The sequence below is a fragment of the Piliocolobus tephrosceles genome, chromosome 7, assembly GCF_002776525.5.
Source record: "Piliocolobus tephrosceles isolate RC106 chromosome 7, ASM277652v3, whole genome shotgun sequence".
Taxonomy (NCBI): Eukaryota; Metazoa; Chordata; class Mammalia; order Primates; family Cercopithecidae; genus Piliocolobus; species Piliocolobus tephrosceles.
The window spans coordinates 131,534,590-131,558,679 of record NC_045440.1 but is presented as its reverse complement, the minus strand read 5'-3'; the positions used below and the strand labels follow the sequence as shown (position 1 = coordinate 131,558,679).

General features: G+C 47.7%; 1 long non-coding RNA gene across 29 annotated transcripts in view; it reads right to left on the bottom strand.

Annotated features, from left to right (window-relative positions):
* LOC111550512 overlaps positions 1-24,090 on the bottom strand; it is a 310,717-nt gene that overhangs the window by 117,293 nt on the left and 169,334 nt on the right. The window contains exon 4 of one of the 29 annotated variants that reach the window (XR_002734093.3): positions 1,683-1,983. The exons of 27 other annotated variants lie outside the window; for them this stretch is intronic. This is a non-coding gene — a long non-coding RNA (uncharacterized LOC111550512). Of the gene's footprint in view, positions 1-1,682; positions 1,984-9,982; positions 10,326-24,090 lie in introns of those variants that run through there. One more of the 29 variants, XR_003309499.2, reaches the window with a different exon arrangement.

Genomic DNA, 24,090 nt, shown 5'->3' with positions numbered 1-24,090 from the left:
AATGAGCAACAGCATTTGGGTTCATGATGTAAAAATCATCAAAACACCATCGCCCACTGAAAATAGACCACGGAGGTAGACTAAGGTACCTTCAGGAGCTATAGATGGCAGACAGCGGAACTGTTTTCCCTGGGAAGCTCCTGAGTGCAAGCTCCAGCTGTGGGATATGTTCTTTCCCTCTGGAGAAGGCCCCATAAAAGGACACAGAAACAGATACTGCTTCTCACAGGGAGTCAGCAGAACCTGGCCCCAACGCTTGCTAGATTCTATCAAATCCAGCAGGCTGAGCATGGGGTGCAGGGCAGGGTGGGAAGTGCATAGTCTGCCCAGCTCTGAGCCGGTATCCACCAGTTAGGAACTGTGTCAACATGGGAAGTCAGTCGAGCCTCTCTGGTCTTCATCTGTAAATCAAGGATTTAAAAAAAAAAAAAAAAAAAAAGCAGCTACTCAATCAGGCACGGTGGCTCACACCTGTAATCCCAGCACTTTGGGAGACTTAGGCAGGAGGATTGTTTGAGGAGAGAAGATCGAAACCAGCCTGGAATGTTGGGCGCGGTGGCTCGTGCCTGTAATCCCAACACTTTGGGAGGCTGAGAGGGGAGGATCATGAGGTCAGGAGTTCAAAACCAGCCAGGCCAAGATGGTGAAACACTGTCTCTACTAAAACTATAAAAATTAGCCAGGGGTGGTGGCAGCCACCTCTAATCCCAGCTACTCGGGAGGCTGAGGCAGGAGAATCACTGGAAGCTGGGTGGCAGAGGTTGCAGTGAGCCGAGATTGTACCACTGCACTCTTGCCTGGGTGACAGAGTGACAATCTGTCAAAAAGAAAGGAAAAGAAAAGAAAGGAAAAAAAGAAAAGAAAGAAAGAAAGAGAGAAAGAAAAAGAGAAAGAAAAAAGAAAGAAAGAAAAGAAGGAAAGTAAGAAAGAAGGAAAGAAAGAAAAAAGAGAGAAAGAAAAAGAAAGAAAGAAAGAAAGAAAGGAAAAGAAAAGAAAAAGAAGGAAGGAAGGAAGAAAAAGAAAAGAAAAGAAAAGGAAAGAAAAGAAAAGAAAAAAGAAACCAGCCTGGCCAACATGGCGAGACCCCCGTCTCTACTAAAAACACAAAAATTAGCTGGGAATGGTGGCGCATGCCTGTAATCCCAGCTACTTGGGGGGCTGAGGCAGGAGAATTGCTTGAACCTGGGAGGCAGAGATTGCAGTGAGCTGGATTGTGCCACAGCACCCCAGCCTGGGCGGCAGAGCAAAACTCTGTCTCAAAAAACAACAGTAACAACATAAAACAGCTACTCTTGGACTGGGGTAGGGTGGATGGGGGTATTGTATTGCAGCGTCTGCAGAATGCTTAATATAATCTCTGGCTCAGAGTTGGTGCTTGATAAACACTTTGTTATTCTCAATTCTAATTGCTATCCTTATTCCTGTTGCCTGGTAAGCAAATTAGGTTTCAGAACAGATAGTCTGGATTTTAATCCTAGCTCTGCCACTTGCTGAGAATGTGACCATAGACAAACCATTTTACTTCCCGATGCCTGGGTTTTCTTATCTACAGAAATGTGGATGTGACCACCAGCCACAGGGGACCACTGAGGATTACAGAATTAAAGCGAATGGTGTGGTATGAGCTTTCATAAATAGCAGTCTCAACCCAAATTGAGGACCATTTCTACAAAACAATTTACCTGGACTCTTTAAAAATGTCAAAGTCGGCTGGGTGCGGTGAGTCACGCCTGTAATCCCAGCACGTTGAAAGGCCAAAGCGGGTGGATCACTTGAGGTTAGGAGTTCGAGACCAACCTGGCCAACATGGTGAAACCCCGTCTCTACTAAAATTACAAAACTTAGCCAGGCTTTGTGGTGCACACCTGTAATATCAGGCACTCGGGAGCCTGAGGCAGGAGAATCACTTGAACCCGGGAGGTGGAGGTTGTAGTGACCTGGGATCAAGCCACTGTACTCCAGCCTGGGCCACAGAGTGAGACTCTGTATCAAACAAAACAAAACAAAAAAATCAAAGTCAAGTATGACTGGGGAACATGAGACACTGCCACTAAATGCCATAATGACCCATAATTGGGAAAAAAATAGTCAAAAAGGACGTTACTGGGACTACTGATCAAATTGTGTGTGGCCTGAGGATTAAATAATACAATTGCAGCACTGCTAAATTTCCTGAGTTTGATGATTACACAGTCGTTATGTAAAAGAATGTCGTTATCCTTAGGAAACACACACTGAATATTTAGGGATGAAAGGGCATGTCTACAACTTATTCAAATGGGTCAGGAAAAAATAGTGTATTTGGTGGGGGGGTGGAGTGTGAGTTAACAACTGATGATCTGGGTGTGCAGCAGTTCTTCATATCTTCATAATTTTTTTCTGCAAGTTTGAAATTATATTAAAATAAAGAAGGGCCACAAGCTACAGAACAAGAGGGCGAGAACCACCCTGAAGGGCCTGGAGTATTAACTGTCCATGCAAGCAAGAAATCAAAGCCTTCCTCAAAAAACCTGTCACCTGAATTACAAATGTTAGGATTTATTATGTAGAAAACTACAAAGGGCAAGGCTGAAATTTCATTGGAACCACCACCTCTGTCCAAGAAGAAAGAAAAATGGATGGCTACTACTGTTCCTACAGCCCAGGGCCAGGCTGACAGGGCCATCAGGAAACAACTAGGCCACATCCCTAGCCATCCAGCAGCCTGGCGCATAGGTGAACTGGGATTTGACCCCAGGCTGCCTCAACATGAGGCCAGAGGAGGGCAGGTACCCCAAGTCAAGCAGCAGCCAGCCTCAAGATCAGCCCTTCCTCTGAAGCCGAGGCCCCACACACTGTAACGCTGAGCCCTTAATATGGCTGCAAACTGCACGGGAGCCCAGACCCGTGTCTCCCTGCCCTGTGTACTCCCACCACACTGCCCCCAGCGCTGTGCACAACAGGTGCTCAACACTCGTCTGTAGATGGACTCATGGACACACATCTTCTTTTCAATAATGCACAGACTCTTTCAGGAAGAAGGACCAAGAAACCTGCAACAACTGCGTCCCAGGGAGGAGAAACAGCGGCCTGGGGACATGAGGGTTGGCAGTCTTCATTGGAAAACTGTGTATACCTTTTGGATTTTGTGTCTTGTAAATGCTTTACTTATTCAAAAAGTTTTGTGTTGTTTTTCTTAATTACTTTAATTGATTCATTTATTTTATTTATTTATTATCATTTATTTATTTATTTTTGTAGAGGCAGAGTCTCACTGTGTTGCCCAGGCTGGTCTGGAACTCTTGAGCTCAAGCCATCCTTCCTCTCCTGCCTCCCAAAGTGCTGAGATCCCAGGCATGAGCCACTGCACCCAGCCATTTTGTTTTTTTAATACAAAAGGAAAAAAAAGAAATTGACAAAGTTACCTGTGTCAAAGTTACCTGTGAGGCTGCCATGTGTGTGAAGCCGTGAGTAATCCCACGCTACTTAATGCTGAGTCCCTGGCACACAGCAGTTGCTCACTACGCTACACATCCTCCTGTTTTCAGAGGGTGAAGAGACTAGAATGATTAAAGACTCAGAGTCAGCAGCATCACTGATTTTTACTGGAGAGTGTTTAGATTTGATCACCAAAAGTCCAGTCCTTATGTTTCTGAAACACTAGAGCTGCTGTTAAAACAAGGTCGGAAAGCCAGCCTCAAGTAATCCTAACATCGTTACCCAACTCCAATAGGTGCCAGAAACTGTGAAGATGTTTTCATCCCTACAACAACCCAAGAAGGTGGGTAGGTGCTCATATTATCCCCATCTCACATCTCAAGAAACCAGGTCACAAATGGTCACAAAAGGCACCCAAGACCTCTGCAGAAGGAGAAGCCTGGTAGGTGAGGGAAGGAAGTCTAGTGCCAGAGACTGGGCTCCTAAAGTTTATACATCCACCTTGAAGGGAGTGTGAGGACCACCACTGTCCCAGGAAAAAAGGATTTTGACTCAGAGAACCCTGGGTTCCAAACCAAGCTCCCTCCAAAAGCCGCAGGTGTGGTCAGACAGCCTTGGTGGCACCACCTCGTGTGAGGACTGAAGAAGATAATATGTGAGGAAATGCTTTGGAAACTGTAAAGTGCCATGCAAATCTCACCATAGAAACAGAGGATGCAGCAGGGGTGTGGGGAGGAAGGAGGCATCTGGAAGTTCAACCTTACCGGGAGGATTTCCCTGAGCCATTAGGAGTATTTCCCCTCCTAGTCTTCTACCTCAAACTTTCCTTTTTGTACTACTTACATTCAACTTTCCCTCAAAAACATCCTCCCACTTCAGAGGTGTTAAGTTATTAAGTCAGCCCTAATTGTAAATAGTTTTCATTTCTCTAACCCCAAAAACCTCCTTCCCGCCAGCATGCTTTGGTCTTGTCACCCAGAACATCAAAGCCATTGTTTTCCGTAAAAGCGTTCTGATCACTTGGGTGACTTGTGCAGATAAACACCACCCACCACCTGCCAGGCTGTGCAGCACCTTCCTGGTGCCCTGTCAGGAGATGAATGGGCCAGGAAAAAATGCCAAACTCTACTGGCAAATGCTTTGCACATGGTCACATGCCCTGCACCTCTCTCCAAGTTCTTTGGGTAGCCTTGGCCAGTCCCTTCCCCACCAGGGACCTCTTGCTAAGGAAGGAGGTTGGACCAAGCAATCTCTAGTTCTCTTTGAGATGTAAAATTCACTGATTCCATCTCATCCTCTCTGCTCAGAACTTCCGGAAACATAACAGTTCGTACACACACACACACACACACACACACACACAGAAGCTAAGTAACTGCGTATAAGCTGGGCTCTAAGCCTGGGCGCGGTAGCTCACGTCTGTAATCCCAGCACTTTGAGAGGACAAGGCAGTGGATCTCTTGAGGTCTGAAGTTCGAGACCAGCCTGGCCAACATGGTGAAACCCCGTCTCTACTAAAAACACAAAAATTAGCTGGGTGTTGTGGTGGATGCCCGTAATCCCACCTACTCAAGAGGCTGAGGCAAGGCATCAGTTGAACCCAGGGGGTGAAAACTGTAATGAACAGAGATTGCACCACTGCACTATACCCTGGGTGACAGAGCGAGACTCCATCTCAAACAAAATAAAAAAAAAAAAAAAAGAAGCTGTAGTTTTTGGTGACTCACAGAGGAGAAAATATATTTTTTCCACTTAGCTCAAAAGAATGGTTCCTCCATTCTTCAATTACTCAAATGATGTAATGATGTAAAGTCACCAAGCCAATGGGGCACCTGGGGAAGTTCCAGGCTCCTGGGAGTTCAAACATCAATGAAGGTAAGTGAAGCAGGGAATTTCCCACAGTGGACAGGTGCACCCAGAGGTGGGCTGCAACAGAGAGTCCCCCTCCCTGAGAAAACATCCCATATCCGTTCAACTCTCCAGATCAATAAGCCACCTTCTAGGGAACCCAGGAAACACTGAGTCCATCGCTGGCCCAGAGCCCATCGTCCAGGAAGTCACGCCCCCAGTATGAAGGTTGTCTCTTCCAGGAAGTCAATGTTGAGCCACCGCTCAGCCCAAACCCCTAGACTATAACCTCCGTAAGGGTAGCAATCGTGCCTGGCATGTCCTAGGAGCATAATACATCATAAATATTCGCTAAATGAATTACTCACAGTGCTTCCGTAAAGCTTAGGTAATTCCATTCCCCAAAATACTGGGTGCTTTGACGTGCTAGATACTGGGGATAAAATGACAAACGAAGCAGATATTTGGCCAGGCACAGTGGTTCACACCTATAATCCCAGCACTTCAGGAGGCTGAGGCAGGAGGATCACTTGATGCCAGGAGTTCAAGACCAGCCTAGGGAGCACGGTGAGACCCCATCTCTACAAAAATATTTTCAAAATTAGCCGGATGCTGTGGTATGGACCTGCAGGTCTAACTACTTGGGAGGCTGAGGTGGAAGGATGGCTTCAGCCCAGGAGGTCGAGGCTGTAGTAGGCTATGATCATGAAGATGCACTCCAACCTGGGTGACAGAGCAAGACCCTTTCACTAAAAACCACCACCACCACAACAAAAAAAAACAAAGCAGATGTTTCTCCATCCAGGCTTCTTTTTTTTTTTTTTTTGAGACGGAGTCTGGCTTTGTCGCCCAGGCTGGAGTGCAGTGGCCGGATCTCAGCTCACTGCAAGCTCCGCCTCCCGGGTTTATGCCATTCTCCTGTCTCAGCCTCCGGAGTAGCTGGGACTACAGGCGCCCGCGCCCGCCACGTCGCCCGGCTAGTTTTTTTTTTTTTTTTTTTTTTTTTTTGTATTTTTTAGTAGAGACGGGGTTTCACCATGTTAGCCAGGATGGTCTCGATCTCCTGACCTTGTGATCCGCCCGTCTCGGCCTCCCAAAGTGCTGGGATTACAGGCTTGAGCCACCGTGCCCGGCCCATCCAGGCTTCTTCTAAAGCAGTTACTAAAGTGCTGGCAGATGACCATCAGCTCTTGGCCCTCTCTGGGAACTGCCTTGGCTGAATATAATCACCTTGTTCAAGATTAGGCATCCTTTGGGTTGGGGTGGGGGACACATGAAATGACTGATCAACCCTCACCTCTATTCAGGACAATTCTGAAGGATCAGTCTAGCTCCCAGGCTCCCCTGGCATTGGCCTTTGTTGAGATATAGTTACAATTCCACTTCTCCCTCTGCCCAACTATGGTTTCTTCCCCTTCAGTTTCACAGCTATTGATCCCAAAGGAATCCCATAATAAACATCCTACTTGCTAATCTACATCTTAGCATCTGTTTCCTAGAGAACCCAGCCTGCATCGAGAAGGTTCATATGACAGATGTTCAGGCCTTGTGCCACCAAGATGAAGGTTCCAGGACCAGGAGGACAAACATATCATAGCAAATGGGAGCTACTTTGTGGGAACACCTTGATGGCAAGGATGCAAAGCCTGGGCTCAAGGCTGGGATCAATGAGCAAGGGTAGTGAGCAGTGTGCAAACACTCGTGATTGTTTGAATGCGTGGATGAATCCCAGCTCATTGAGTTAGAGACCCATTTTCTTCAACTTTATTCACTCAGCACCTAATATAAAAAAGGAGTTTGGTAAAACTTCTGTTGGGTGATTAGATGATGACTAGATGGACAAATAGATAGATGAACTTACACATTTGGTTGAATTTGGGGTTAGACAATAAATGAAAGATGATATTTGGTACAGGTTAAACTGTGTCATTTGTGTAAAGTATTAATCACAATGTCCAAATAACAATAATGCTAAAACTGGCAACTGCCAAGGCGGGAGGGTCACTTGGGGCCAGGAGTTTGAGATCACCCTGGGCAACATAGTGAGACCTACACACACAGACACACACACAGACATAAAAAAAATAGCAAGGCAGCTTGAGTCTAGGAGTTCAAGAATACACTGAGTTATGTTTGTGCCACTGCACTCCAGCCTGGGCAACAAAGCAAAACCTTGTCTCTAAAATAATAATAATAATAATGGTCTGGGTGTGGTGACTCACACCTGTAATCCCAACACTTTGGGAGGCTAAGGAGGGTAGATCACCTATTTTCACGAGTTCTAGACCAGCCTGGACAACATGGTGAAACCCCATTTCTACTAAAACCACAAAAAATTAGCCAGGCGTGGTGGCACGTGCCTGTAATCCCAACTACTCAAGAGGCTGAGGCAGGAGAATCACTGGAACCCAGGAGGCAGAAGTTGTAGTAAGCCAGGACTGTGCCGCCTCTGCACTCCAGCCTGAGCAACAGAGAGACTCCGTTTAATAATAATAATAATAATAATAATAATAATAATAATAATAATAAACAAAAAGATGACAGCTAAGCCTGGATGTGGTGGCTCAGGAATGTGCATTGGGAGGCCAAAGCAGGAGGATCACTTGAAGCCAGAAATTTGAGACCAGCTTGGGCAACATAGTGAGATCTTGTCTCCACAGAAAAAAAAAAAAAAAAAAAAAAATTCTTTTTTTAATTAGCCAGGTATGGTGGTACACACCTATAATCCCAGCTACACAGGGAGACTGAGGCAGAACGATTGTTTGAGCCCAGGAATTTGAGGCTGCAGTAAACTATGATTGCACCACTGCACTCCAGCCTGGGTGACAGAGCAAGACCCTGTCTCTTAAAAAAAGAGAGAGAGAAGTAAGCTACTCATGGAGAACTTCCTATAAGAGGTAACTTGTGATCAGCAGCTTGAAAGAAGGGACATTGTGCAGTAGGCATACAAGAGAAGAGAAGAGAAGAGCAATAAGACATTAGCACATAAGCCCTGACTCTGCTCTGCTCATCAGATGCTGTGGTAAATATAACACTGTCACTAGGATAGCCCAGCAATGCATGGGGAAGCATGCTGTCACCTAATACCCATCACTACGGATGTGGATGAGAACATGCCTGCAACCAGGGTAGACGAACAGTTGACAGAAGGCACCGAACTTACAACTGCGGTTTACAGACTTAATCCTACAGTGATAAGAAGCTTTCAAGCTTATGGAACTAAGGTGCTGGGTGACAGCTAATACTGCAAGTATCAGAACTGATACAAGATGTCTTTTTTTTGAGACAGAGTCTGGCTTTGTTGCCAAGGCTGACATGCGGTGACATGATCTTGGCTCACTGCAACCTCCGCCTACTGGGTCCCAGAAATTCTCCTGCCTCAGTCTCCCGAGTAGCTGGGGTTACAGGACTGTGCCACCATGCCAGGTTAACTTGTTTGTATTTTTAATAGAGACGGGGTTTCACCATGTTGGCCAGGCGGGTCTCAAACTCCTGACCTTAAGTGATCTGCCCACCTCAGCCTCCTAAAGTGCTGGGATTACAGGAGTGAACCACCATGCCCAGTCAAGATTTCTTAAATAATCCAACCTTTGGACTGTCCATAGTTTCTTCAGGTATCTCCTACAGTAGATGGGGGCTTAGGAAGTACCTGGAGCCTCCTTTCTGAGAAAACAGCTTCAAGGGCAGAATCCACACTTGAGAAGCCCAGACTCCAGCTTCAGTTTCCCCCCAGAAAATGTACAGAACCTGAGGGCCATCCTCATTCAGATGCCCACCAGACCTACGGGGCATCCTTATTTCTGAGGGTGATCCCTGGAGAAATAGATGAGAGAATTAAGGACAAGGGGAATAAATTAGAGGCTGGGCTTTGTGCAAACAAGAGTAAGTGATGAGGACAATAAGAAAGGGATAGTACAGTTTGGTTGTGAAAATTATAAAACCAGTGGCGTCACAGAGGCTATTTGCTAAGTGGTACGATGTATTCTAGAGAATGCTGATGCTTTTAGCCTATTACTACATGTCGTGGATCTGGGATCACCTAAAACACTAAATACTGGGGCTGTCAGAGATAGCAGGTGGGATGACAACTCAAAAAACCAAACTCCAGGGCAGGCTGGGATGCTGTGTGTCAGGCTGAAGGTCACAAGTCACAAAGAGGCAGTAAAGCTCAGAGCTGAAGCAGACAGGCTTTGCTGCTGAGCTCCCTGGGCTGGAACTGAGTCTCCACCACTTCCTTCCTGTGTGACCGCTGTGTGGCAGAGCAACAAGCACCTCTCTGAGGCTCAGACCTGATCTGTGATACGGGGATAAGGATTCAGAGCCCCCAAAGTGTCTGTAGGAACTGAACATGACCTGTGCCAAGCCCCTAATGCCTGGTTAGTGTTCAATAAGTAGGTGCTGGTGTTACTATAATCATAGGTCACGGTGCCGCCCTTTCCAACTGTACTCCACACATCTCTAGGGGTTGAAAAGAGCCTCCTGAGTGACTTCTGGGGGCCAGATGGAGATGGGAGGTTCAGCAGGAGGACTACAACCCTATTTTTATCAAAGCGGCTCTCCTTTAACCAGTTACAGGTATAAAGCTTGCATATAAAATTTCAGTAGCCAGTGGAGTTTGAGGGCTTTAAGCCAGCAGAAGAACTTCAAATATTCATCCTTTTGTTTATTAGTAATAATAATAAACACTCAAGAAAGCAAGGAACTCATCTAAACTCACCTGGCAAGTCAGAGGCAGGGAAAGGGAAGCTGCAGCTGCTGGCCCTGAATCTCCCACACAGGCAATTAAAGCTGCTTTGGAGAAGGGTTGGAAGAGATGACCTCTGAGGTTTAACTCTGAGATTCTGCAACTGTAAGTTGAAATTCTAACTCCCATCCTTTTATTCCCCCTGAGTTGAACGTGGGCATTTCTGCAAACCCAAAGATGTAAGTTCCACTCTTCCTTAGAAACAACAAGGCTCTTTAAAATCCATCCTGGCTTCTCCCTGCTAGCCTCAGCCTTCCTACAGAGGAAGGTTCCAGCTGGAGACCTAGGGAGGGCTCCAGGCACTCAATGTCAGACAGGCAGCGATAAACAGGGCTAGAGAAGCCTCAAACTCCACAGGATGTGGTGAGTGAAGCAGCAAGAGAAAACCAGAAAAAACCATCCAGAAACACAACAGCCTCACAAATAAAGAGACAACATGAACACACAGGGACTTTTCTTCTCTTCGTTTTTCAAGCTAGGAAACCCAAAAATAGTTGAAGGAGCTGTATCTCAAAGCTTTCTGAAGAAAAACCCTGCCTAGCTCATCAGACAAATCCAGGGGGACAGCTGTTAAGTTTGAAGTCCTAAAGACCACAAGGCCAGTTCAGTGATTTCATGCAGGACCCCACGACGTGAAGCGCAGGGTGTTGTAATCCCAGTCTTCAAACTCAGGGGCCAGTGTGCTAAGCTGAATTTCATACAAAGGCTCAATGTTGAAGCTCACTCATTTTAAGTCAAGGCTGCGTTGCAACTGGCTCAACTTGAAGGCGTCCGCGTGGAAAGTAACGAACTTGGCTGGGGGAGCAGCCAATGTCAGCATTCCCAAAGAGAGTTGGTAAACACACAGATGGAAAAAAGAAAATTGGCCTCACTAAGGATTAAAAAATATATAAATCTAACAAGAGACCATTTTGCACCCATTGAATGATAATTTTTTTAAGCTAATAATACCCAGTGTTGATGAGGCTGTGGTGAAACTGGCATGTTGACATGTTGATGGAGAAAGCATAAACTACCTTATTTGAAAGTAATTTGGCAATGTGGGTCAAGAGTCATAAAACTGTGCCCTTTGACTCAATAATCCTTCTGCTGAGAATCTGTCCAAAAGATTTTCCAGGAAGAAAAAGTTATATGCACGAAAATGCTCATGGCACCCTTAGAAGTGTAACGGCAAACTACTAGGTACTTCAATTTTTAACATCAGAGAACTGATTTAGAATATGACTTGTCCACTTGGTGAACCATTATACATTCTTTAAAAATGATCATTTGTAAGGTGCTTTAATAAAATGAAAAAATGTTTAGGATACATCAAATGTTTAGGATATATTATAATAAAAATGTTTTCGCTTTAGGATTAAAAAAAACTGACTACAAACTATTCCCTACACCTATGACTACATAAAATCATTAATGTAAAGACAAAACATATCAGATATCTGAAAACAATCTGATTAGTCAAGGAAGAGTTACTGATTCTGTTTTCTCGCCCGTATCTATTCTTTGAAAATACAATGCTGCATGTAATAAACGACATCAATAATGACGACGGGCTGGGTGCAGTGGCTCGCACCTGTAATCCCAGCACTTTGGGAGGCCGAGGCAGGTGGATCATCTGAGGTCATGAATTTGAGACTAGCCTGGCCAATACGGTAAAATCCCCTCTCTACTAAAAAATACAAAAGTTAGCCCCGTGCAGCAGTGCACGCTGTAGTCCCAGCTACTCAGGTGGCTGAAGCAGAAGAATTGCTTGAACCCAAGAGAAAGAAGTTGCAGTGAACCGAGATCGTACCACTGCACTCCAGCCTGGGTGAGAGTGAGACTCCATCTCAAAAGAAAAATTAATAATGATGATGATGATGATGATGATGATGATATTTTACTGGGAAAACTTCAATAACATATAAAATTAGGATAAAACTCTGGGTAACTGGAAATAGAATTCAGGATATGAGAAAGGATCAAACTCAGAGGCATTTGAGCATCCATTCAAAGAAACATGACCTCTAATCAGAGAATGGAAACTGTAGGCACCAATGGGGTGATATATTCGCAACGTCAGCTCTCCAGGCCCCATGGCACATCCGGCAGTATCTGATCATCTCAGCTTTGTGAGATTCAGTCTTCTTCCTCCTCCTCCTCACTCAGCCCAGTGTTCAAAGAGGAACAGAAAAACCCAATCTGTGTAATTTAACTGCCCACCCTTCGAAAACTTAAAGCCCTGCTGAGAGGCCAAGAAATAACTTAAATACTGAATTTCCTAAAGTATGTCTTCTATTTTTTTTTTTTTTTAGATGGAGTCTGGCTCTGTCACTCAAGCTGGAGTGCAGTGGCGCTGCCCATCCACTCTGGGTGATCTTCTTTGCAGTGGGCCGAGGGGTGATAGGAACTTGTTGCATGGATGAAGTGGAAGGGGCTTCCCAGAAAAGACGACAAGAAGACAGGGCTCTGACACCCATGGTCTCCAGCAGCCCCTTCTGCCTGGAGCCCGCATGCCCAATCCCCCTTTGGCTCTTGGATTTGAGGGAAAGGCCTTTACCATATCAGCAGGAATTCTGCATCCAGGCGTGTGGCTTGGTCACCTTACCTTCCCCTTTTTCTGTCTCCTCAGACCCTCAGGGGACACACATTTGACCATAAGCTACAGCATTTTGTCTGCGTTCACATTCCTGCCCAGGCAGATTCCATCTGCCCTGACTTGTTTTTTACTAGCCATCAATCTTCAACCCTCTGTCACAGCCTAACAGGGGCCAGGGGGAAGACTCACGATTGGGGTCTCAACCTTGGTTAGGGGCACTGTAGGGTTAAATAAAGCTATGTAAGACACCTCCCCGAAAAATAAAAACAAGAACTAAAGATCACCAAAGAAAGTAGGGAACCTCAAAAAACTGGGAATCACTATTACTTTAAAGCCCAAATGCTCTAGGAGGAGGCAAAAGAAAATAAAAACAGAGCAGGTTATCACTCAGCTAACTGATGTCGTGGCCGTTACATGTCCCATCTCATGTCATCTAAATCAGGGGCCAGCAAAATGACAGGCTATCCGTTTTTGTAAATAAAGTTTTATCGGCACATAGCCACGTCGATTCTTCTGTGTGCTATCAGTGCTGCTTAGGTACTATTATAACAGCAGAGTCTGGTCCTGACAGAGACCCTGTGGCCTGCAAAAAGCCTACAATAGTTTCTGTCTAACTCTTAAAGAGAAAGGTTACCAGCCCCTGCTCTAATCTGCACTTACGACTTCTAACTAGTCGGAGTTATTTTTTTGTGTGGAGGGCAGACAGTTTCTCATTTGCTCTGCATAGCAGGCCTTGACAGCCAAGGGCCAGTGAGGCACTTGCCCACATCATGCAGCCAGTCCCTACGCAGCTGGCATTTACCTCCAGGTCTGCCTGATCCTGCAGCCTGCACCCTGATCCTCTGCTCCCCTGCCTCCATTCCCTGCTGGGCCTCCGCAGGAGACGGTCCAGACCCACACTGCTTAGAGAGGTTTCCAAGAGTACGTGATCTGTTAGGGATTATTTGTGAGAGGTAGGTTTCAGGTGAGAGCTCTTGAGAAGATGGCCTCTCTCTCTTCCCATGCTCCAGGCCCCTGCCCTGCATTGGCATACAGCAGGGGCCCAATAATATTTCTTGATTAAAGGGAGGAATCAATGAAGAGAGCAGCCCTGCAAGCCAGGGCACTGCAGTGTAGCATAGAACAGCCCAGCCTCTGGAATCCATGCCAGGCCACGAGTTCCAGTCAGCTCTGACCTTGGACAAGGCAGACTACCTCTCTGGGCCTCACTTTCCTCATCCATAAAATGGGGATAAGGACAGCATCAACCCCAAATGCCCACTGTGAGGTTACAGGAACTACTGCGGGTTGTGTGCATGGAACATTCTTAGCATATCTGTCACCACCGGGACAGAAACGGGCTGTTATTATCGAGGCTCCAGGCTGTTTACTGAGGATTCTTTAGACATGGAGAAAGGAAGAGTAGAATGCTGGTCTTTGGACAGTCTGGCCAGGTGAGACTGTCAGGCAGATGACTGGTGAAGATGGCTCAGCAAGCCTCTCCTCTACTCAGATCGCCGTTGGAAAAGCCAGTCTGAGAATTGCTGTCCTGGTCCCTTCACTGGGGCTGGGAAAAGCAAGGCATCTGGCCTCAGCCTCCCTGGACACCTGCTGAGGAGCCTGCAGATTCCTCAGCAACTACTGCTGAACGCTAGCATTGGGACGGCAGCAGCAAGACCTGCAAGCAGCACGTGGGGGTGAAGTTCTGCCCCCGGGGCTTGTGCTCACCCCAGGATTGTCAGTGCCCCGACCATATTGGTCGGGTGCTTCCCAGTGGCCTCCGTGGGGTGGGCCACGCCAGCCGGCCAGCTTTCTTGCTTTGCAGAAAGTCACTGTGCTGGCAAGAATCCATGGCCTCCCTTAGCTTGGTGCTGTATCCATCTAATCTCTGCCTCCATCATCACATGGCCTTCGTCCCAGCGTGTGTCTGTATCCGCATGTGTCCTTTCTCTTACAAAAACATCCTTCATTGGATTAAGAGCTCACCATACCCCAAGACGACCTCACCACAACTTTATTACATCCTCAAAGATCCTTCCAACTAAGGTCACATTCAAGGGGTCAGGGGTTAGGACCTGAACATATCTATTTAGGGGACACAATTCGCCCACTGTACTCACCCTTTTAGGGTCTCCCTCATACTCCCCACTGGCCAGCTTTTGCCTAAGCCAGGCCTCTTGGTGTGTCTTCAGTTAACGGGAACATAATCCCGAGTCCCTGGTGGCAACTGTAAAATCAGAGAAGCTGCATGTGCCGACCTCATCTCCAAACGCCCTTAGCTTCTGCATCCACGTCAGCGCTGTCTTGGTGTCTCCCTAATGATATTTTTGAAAGAGATTTCAAACCACCCCCCATCCTACCCCACCCTACAGCTGAGCCAGCACTCTACACTCAAGAGGCATCCAGATGCATGGTGTCTTAACAACAGACATCCCCAGATCTGCAACAGTGAGTAAGCCAGGCAGTTAGTGAGGGACCATCGAGGACAGATCCTGTTCCCAAAAGCCAGGCAGGTGGGTCACCTGGGAAAAGGGACGTACACACCCTTGCATGTTTTGCAGGTTCTCCCACTCAGTTCTGACAGATCCAGAACTTCTCCCCAGCTGCCATTTGGAAAACCCTATGCAATCTGTGTATGGAGTCAGCCGGGCGGGCCTTCTGCAAACATCTGTCAAGCTCCACTGTCCTACACAGGACTGTTGGCTGAGCACAAACGTGAACAAAGGTCAGTGCCGAATAGGAATGAATGAGTGCTCCAAAGTCATACATTTCCGGAGCCTTCAAACCCAAAGCGCGCTCTCGAGGCAGCATCCAAGCACACTACAGGTGCTCAGTAAGTGTCACTGGAGGCAAACCGACCAGACTTTTCCAGTCTGTAAAGGGAGCCTGTGTGTGCTCAGATACTCAGCAATAAGTCTCCTGTGAGACGTCTGGCAAGTTACAGAACCATCGTGAGCTCTTCTCCTTATCTGGATGTAGAAAGCTGACATTAAAAGGAGTCTTAAAGCACTTGCCATACTTCTCCCTTCCGTCTTTGTGGCAGGAGAGGTACTGCCCAGGCAAGCTGTCCTTTATTCACGAGACGGCTCGAAGTAGGCTGGGAAAATACAGCCTTTCCTGACGAGGCCTTATTCTTGGCAGGGCCACAGAGCACCCTCTGGACCGGACTTTGTGGTAGATGCCAGGCAGAGGCATTTGCTGACCTCATGGTACTGTCCAGAACACGCACAGATGAACACACCACTTGCTCAGCGTGGCCCCAGTGCTAGCCTCTACCATTTTTCTTCCTTTTAGCCAGTACTAGATTACAAGCCCACTTTGTGTCCCATACAGGAGGAGACTTGGGCAAACGAGAGTGAAGCCTTCATGGGACTAATCCCAGGCTCCTCTCCTCCTTCCTCCCTCTTCTGTAAGCCCCCCAGAAGTTAACCTCCCCTTCTCCCCAGTTCACTGCCCAGTTCAATCTTCATCTTCCAGGAGAGGCCCCCGGTCAGGTTTTCCATTCAAAGAAAGGCCCCGTCCTCCTTCTGACCTGTCCCTTTGTCATCAGTGGGTGGGTATGCATCCGTTCTCACCAAGCAGCATCCAACCTGCAATCAGCCCTGGGGTGGGTGTCCCATGAGCCTCCAGAAACAAACACTCATTACCCAAGGCGTTGTCAGGTGTGCCACCCTCGAATTAAAGTCTTCCAGAGCTGGCATCAGCAGCCTCCCGGGGATTTTCCCTTCTGGGGCAAAAGGGCCTGGGGCTCAGGACCCATCTTAGCCAGCAAACTCACTAGGCACAGCTCTGGGATACCCGTGACAGTGGGCATGGAGACTCGGCACATCAAGGGAAGCAAAAAAGAAAGTCATTCTGATATCCCCATCAGCAGGTACTCCCCACCATACCCCTAAAAAATGAAAAGACAATCCCAACAGTCAAACAACTTCCTGAAAAGTCCTTCCTATGTCCCATTGTGGTGCACACTTGACTTTCACAGCGCTGATGCATGCTGTCCAATGGGGTAGCCACTGGCTACATAGTGAGGGCTATTTAAATTTAAGTCTGTTGAAATTAATTCACACAAAAATTGCAGTCCCTCAGCCGCTACAGCCCCAAGTCAAGTGTTCAACAGCCCCATGTGGCTAAGGGCAAGGATGTCAGGCAATTCAGGTTCCAGAAGGCTCTTTACTGCTCCCAAGGCCTTCTCTGGCTGCTGAGAAGAGGGGCAAGCCCCATCCCCCATCTTGTGCCCCAGTTATGCCCCAGTTTAGCTTCCTAGAGGCATAGTGGAAAACAAATCCATAGTGAGAGAAATGGGTATAGCTCAGAAGTCAGCAAAAGAACTGGCGTGGAGTCTTTTCTAAGACTCAGGGTCCACGTGCAGCTGTGTGTGCTACTTACTAGGTGCACGACACTCAGCAATTCAGGTCACCTCTGAGTGTCTCAGCTGCCTCATCCCCAGAATGGAGGCAAAAATACTCTCCCTGCCTCTTCCCACAGCTTTTGGGACAATTATGAGACTCCATAACCCAGGTAAACTCAATACCATACAGTGGCAGGATCAAAAACAACACTGTACTATTAAGGTTTGCATTCTCTTAGATGCTATTATGATCATTCTTGTTTTGTTATGAAACCATCAGCTACATTGATCCATCAGCATTTATAGGGACTCTAAGTAATGCAATTTAATTTAATACAAACCCAGCAAGCTACCCCCTCCATGAGCCTCTGGCAAAACCTCTAAAACTGGACTTGCAATTATACTATTTATGGTGACATTCTTTTTCACTGGTTTTCCAGCCCTGATTCTGCATTTATATCAATGTAGTCTTTCCAAAAGGTAAATCCTGTAACCTCCTTGCCTCTCCTCCTCACCTAAAGTCTGCATAATCAGGAAGGTAGGATGGAAGCTCTTCAGAGCTTCAAGCACAGAGCTCCTGGCGGACTCTCAACAGCCTGCTCATCTCCTACCAGTCTCTGTTCTACACCCAGCACCTGACTCTGCTAGTTCCTAGATGTAGGGCAGAGGCTTGGATACCCAGCTCAAAATGGACCAAAAGGCAGCAGGCGGTGCAGGCAGCCGCCTTCTGTAAATAACCCCACCTGCATCTGAAGTGCCTGCAACTGACGCATCCAAGGGCAGAGCGGAGAGAACGAGGAAGGGTCCCCCAGAACCCAGGATGGCCACTTGGCTTTAACTGGGGAGTGAACAGAACGGTGTCTTTGGTCTCTTCGCGACTGTGTCAGGACGATGCCACGTTCCCAGTGACAGATGTAACACCAGAGCCTACCACAAGCCCTAAAGTGAGCAGCTGCCCGAGAGGCCGATCACAACTGTCCAGCCCTGTGGTAAACTCTCTGTCTGGCGCTGTGACGGGTAGGGGGAGCACGAGGCTCTGATGAATCTGGCTGTAAGAAAATGTGTACGTTATACCCACTTAGGGGGCAACATTTTTTCATTGCTGAACTTGGGTAAAGTATATGAGGGAGTTCTTTGTACTCTGCTTGAAGCTTTTACTCAGTGTGAAAGTGAAATTATATCAACAAAGTTTTAATTACGTTTTTAAAATATGTATATATTTCTCATATAAGATAAGAAAAAAGTGACAAGGCCACAGAAAAGAGCATCTGGATATGAGGTCTGAGCCTTGGCTTTCCCCAGAAGTGCCGGGGTCTAGCGTGGGTTGAATGCTGTCTTCCCCCCCCCCCCCCCCGAGAAAAAAGATACTGCCTTTAGAATCTGGTGCCTGTGACCTTATTTGGGAAAAGGGCTTTCACTGATGTAATGAAGTTAAGAATCTCGGATGGGCGTGGGGGCTCACTCCTGTAATCCCATGCTTTGGGAGGCTGAGGCACGACAACGGCTTGAGCTCAAGAGTATGAGAGCCGCAAGGGGAACATGGTAAAACCCCACTCCTAAAACAAATCAATAAAATAATCATAAAATTAAGTAAATTGTTTTAAAAATAGCAATCTTGAGATGAGATCATTGGAGGTCCTAAAAGATGAGGAGAGATGGACATGGAGAAGGTACGTGGGGACAACAGCAGAGATTGGAATGATTCCATCACAAGCCAGGCAACATCCAGTGCCACAAGCAGCTGGAAGAGGCAAGGAAAGGCTGTCCCTTAGCACCGCAGAGGGTGTCAACCTCGCTGACACCTTGATTTCAGACTTCTGGCCTCCAGAACTGTAAGACAATAAATTTCTGTTGTTTTAAGCTACCAAATCTGTAGAAATTTGTTACTGCAGCCACAAAAAACGATAAGGGCCTTTGCCTCCAGCATGAGAAGGAAGCCGGGCATTGACTCAGGAGGGTCTGAAGCCCACTGAGGCTGGAACCCTTCCGATGACCTCCATCATCCAGTTCTGCTCCCAGCGGTGGCTTGGGTTGGTTGCTGCTGTATCCGCCAAGCTGAGAACGGGCCACCATATGACAGGCATAACCAGGAACTATTTGAACCAGTGAGCTAATGGCCTCCCACTCTGACATCCAGGTGCAGGCCTGCTGCGGGCAACACTCCACCGAACACCTGGGAATAACAACTGACAAAACAGGACTCCTGGCAGATGCTGCTCCTCTCTGGACATGGCTGACATGCCCCTCTCTGCCCAGTCTTCCCTGAACCCATCTGCTTGTCCTGGAAGGACGCTCCTGGGGCTCATCGTCATCACAGCACTCCTCCATCTGCAGTAAGCCTTTGCAGCCTCTGTGGGGTTCCTCCTCCAGCTGTGCCCTGAGAGTGCAAATTCAGCCATTCTCCACTGGGCATTCCCTTGACAAACATTACTGGACGAATACATGATCCTAGAACTGAAAACAGAATATGAAGATATTTCTATTCCAACTCTTCAGTCAATATACATGCAAACCAAGAATCAGAGAAGTGGAGGGAACCACCAGGACTGGGTCCCAAGGCACACAGGACAAAGGTCACGCTGCATTTAGGGGAGGACTCCATTCCTCCATTCTAACTCCACCTGGACCCCAGCTAGAACAGCTTCCTTCCCAAACATCATTCCCTGATGTTACCCAAGTGCCAAAAATGATGCCTGACACACAGTACATGTTTGAGTGAATGTTTATTAAATAGGCCCAGAAGTCAGAGTGGGGATGTACAAAGTTAGTTTCAATATTTGTAAATGCTGCTGCTTCAAAACAAGGTGGAGGGGGGCACTGCCTTCTATGGAAAAATTAAAAATATCTAAGGGTGCTAAATCCCCCTGTGTTAGTAGTTCAGGGAACTTTTCTGCCACACTTTTTCTCAGAGGAGGCAGGAGTGGGTGAGAAGAGCAAGAATTGAGTGATTTCCAATTACAACGCTAGTGCAAACAACCACACTCACCCATGCACCAAACAGATGGCAAGTCTCACCAGGTGTCAGACACTGAGAGAAACACCAGGGACACAGAAATGGCAAACCCCAGCCCTGCTCCTTGGACCATGCAGTCCAAGGTAGAGAGCAGGCAATCACCAACATAGTGGCAAGTAGCCGATGCAAGCCTAGGACCCGGGATAACAGAGCATGGTATGAAGTCAGCCTGGGCAGGGGCAGGAAGGCTGCCGTGTGAGGGATGGAAGATCCCAGAACTTGAAAGATCCTGTCTTGGGCACCTCTAGAAGGAAAAGAAAGCTGCTGGGCAGGGTGAGACCCAGACTCTGTTGAGGAAAGAGAGAAGAGCTGGCCAGCCCAACCTCAATCCTGCAGGCCAGAGGTCCACTGGGGCCCTCTTTCAATCACCTCTTCTTCCCTGACCACCCCAGTGGGGATCTGACACTACTGCCCATCTGCAAGTCTCAATCTGCTCCTTTGTAAAATAGGAATACTAAAATGCAGATGAGGCTAGGCATGGAGGCTCACGCCTGTAATCCCAGCACTCTGGGAGGCCAAGGCAGGTGGATCACGAGGTCAAGAGATCGAGACCATCCTGGCCAACATGGTGAAACCCTGTCTCTATTAAAAATACAAAAATTAGCTGGGTGTGCCGCTGTAGTCCCAGCTATTCGGGAGGCTGAGGCAGGAGAATCACTTGAACCTGGGAGGTGGAGGTTGCAGTGAGGAGAGATCATGCCACTACATTCCAGCCTGGGCGACGAAGCAAGACTCCCTCTCAAAAAAAAAAAAAAAAAAAAAAATCTACATTCATTACCTCCTTTGTGCTCACAAACCTGGAAAATGCAGAAGTGCTACATTTCTACCCCTTTCACAGACCAAAATGTGAAGTTATAGGTTAGTCGGTGTTGAAGCCAGGAACCAGGAGTCAGAGCTGGGCAGAGGGGCCTCTGGAGCTCCTGCAGGCCAGCCCCACTCCCTTAACAAGGCTGAGAAGGCACGGTCTAAAGAGGAACACCATGGAAGGAAACCAGTGCTTTCTTCACTTTTTAGTTTGGCAAAACAATCCTTCCTGTTGTTCCATGGTTTGGAGAATAGTAACGTGTATGGGGAACAGGTGCTCAGTGGCACAGACAAGGCTGTACATTTCCAGCCTCAGAGTCTTCAAGGCAGCTTGCTGGTAGGAGAACCTGGGCTTGCTCATGCAGCCCTGGGCACAGCCCTCACTTACCTTAGCTGCTCACCCAGCTTGGGGTGGGGAATAACCCCTCCAGACTGCAGCCCAAACAATCCCCATCACCTCTGCATTTCCTAGTACAACACACAGCACCGAATCTATGCAGTGGCCTAAGCTGGACACGGAGCAGAACATTTTACTCCTTCCTTCCTGTAACCCCAGAGGCTCTTCATGCACCGCGTTCAGGGACTTCTCTATTGGGTCTCCGTTGCATCCCTGTCTCCTCAGCTCAGGCCCCGTCACCACTGGCCACCAGCTTGAACCTCCCTCTGATCTTGTCTTCCTATGGCAGAGGCCATGCTTTCTGAAGCGCTCATCTCTCCCTCTCCCACCTCTGCTTAAAATCTGCATCATGAGACCATTGCCTTCAGCACAAAGTCAACACGGTCTTTCTAGGACCTGGCTTCTGCTTACCTTTCCTGTCTCCCTCCTGCCTCTTCTCTGGGCAAACTCCTTCCTTCCCCTGACCACCCCAACTCTACACCCTGGGCCCTTCTGTGTGCCCATGGCACCCTGTGTCCCCAGGCAGGCACCATGGCTGTGATTATCTGATTTCTCATCTAAATTCCTCCCCTATCCGCCGCCCCCCACCCCGCCCCACACACACACAGGAGAATAAAAAATCTCTAAGGAAAAAGAGCACTTCCAACTCATTCCTGTACTTCCAGAATGTATGCAGCACCGTGCCTGGCCTGCAGTATGTGCTCAATTAAACTATTGCATAACGAGAAACACCCTATGTTTTGAAGTGTACCAGGAAATTGAAACAATAATACCCTCTCCCCACAAAAGACAGAAAACAGTTATCTATGCCTCAGTTTTTGTGTCTGAAAAATGGAGACAGACTCCAGAACAGGGTTGACAGGAAGGAAGTACCTCAAAGCAAACCCGCAGAGGCCTTCAGTGATAAGTGTTCACTTTCCCTATCTTCAGCTTGCTGATTTCCCTATCATGGTGCATCCATCCAGAAGGCCACAAAGATCCTATCTCCCACCAACGGAACTTCAAAAGCATCTTTATCTGCAGAACCCACCTCAAGGAAGGTTGATTCCTAACTTCTCTTGGTGATCCTTTTATTCTGGGCTGGCCAGGCACACCCGCCCAGCCTTATCTGTAATGTCCCCAAGCTGTTGTCTTTCCAGGAAGGGTGTCTCCTATCTACAAGCCTCCAGGAGGCAAGACCAGGGAGGCAAATGGAGGAGAGCACCTCCGAGGCCTGAGATCTGGCTTCTGCCACCCTCAAGCTGTGTGACCTGGGACAAATCAACCCATTCATCAGAGACTCAGCTTCCCACATAGCCCTCTGTTCAAAAAAGGGAGTGGGCTCACGGATCCTCCAACTTGGGAACTGCAGTAACAGGCTGTGCTGGACATGCTGAATGAACACCACAATGTAGGCCGAAGCCAATCCGTTCTAGCAAAAGAGGGAGAGTGTGAAGCAGAAAGAAATCAGGGAAATTTCCAGAAATCATGTCATCCTCGCTTGTCTGCAGATGGCAAAACTACCATGTACAGGAGACCCCTTCCAGGAATAACATACTGCATCTGGGGAAGGCCAGAAGTAAGCGTCGACATACATGAAAAGGCAGGCATTAGGGACGGTTAAGTGGATGCCAATTCCCTGCTTCCAGAAATGAACTCAGCCTAATGAAACTTCTGCAGGGACCTCACCTGTATATTGCACTTGGGGCTAGGAGCTCAAATACCCAGGGGCCCCTGAGGGGCTGCTGACCTGGGTCCCAAGTCCCTTCTGCCATTTCCTAACGGGTTTGTTCTCAGCCTCCTTGAACTTCAGATGCTGAGCAACTTAACAATATCTGAACAGCCTAAATCAGCCTCTGGTCCTTTAAAGATGTCTGTTTCCTGCCTCCTTTCCTTGAAGAGTTTGCAATGAGAAGAGCTCCTTTAAGGGTAGGCACTGGGTCTTTTTTTTTTGAGACAGAGTCTCACGCTGTTGCCAGGCTGGAGTGCAGTGGCGCCATCTAGGCTCACTGCAACCTCCGCCTCCCGGGTTGAAGTGATTCTCCTGCCTCAGTCTCCCGAGTAGGTGGGACTGTAGGCACGCGCCACCACGTGCAGCTAATTTTTGTATTTTTAGTAGAGATGGGGTTTCACCATGTTGGCCAAGATGGTCTCAATCTCTTGACCTTGTAATCCGCCCGCCTCGGCCTCCCAAAGTGCTGGGATTATAGGCGTGAGCCACCGCGCCGCGCCCGGCCTGGGTCTTTGAACTTTTATGTCCCCAGAGTGTAGAATATTTCGAATACCAGAATTCCTTTATAAACGCTCACTAAATGCATGGATAAGATGAAAACGTAACACAGGAAGCAATCAGGGGACTGCTAAACAGTCATCAAAATGCACTCACATGGCCAGCACTCAGGAGACGTCCCAAATCTCCCTCCTGCTCTTTCTCTCGTAGAGCCACACAGATGCTCTGTAGGTCTAAGCCCACCCACCCCACCCCACCCCGCTATGGGGCAGCACAGAACAGCAGCAAACCATGAGGACCCAAGGCCGCCTGCTGGGTTCCCATCTTGGTGCTGTGACTGTGACAAGTGACTGAGGCCCTTAAGGTCCCCCTTCGAGAGTACCCACTTCACAGTGAGCTAGGAGGACTCTGAGTTCAAATATGACATGTGCTTAGAATGCGGCTTGGCACATGGCTCCCATGGCTGTTGGCTATGGGATCATTGGTGCTACTACTGTTATTCAGTACAACCAGACGTTGGAAAAATTCTGGAGCCCCTGAGCCACAGAAGGCACACATGCAGATCTTAGACTGCAGCTGTCAAGACACACTTTGAGTCTTACATTTGGAATCCTAAATCACTGGGTCAAATCCTGGCTCTCACCTACCTCTGATACCTGACTTTCTCCTCTCTGAGCCTCAGTTTCCTCCCCTAGAAAGCAGACCTTTCAACCTGCCCTGTCTTCCCCAAAAAGGGAATCAAATAAAACAGAA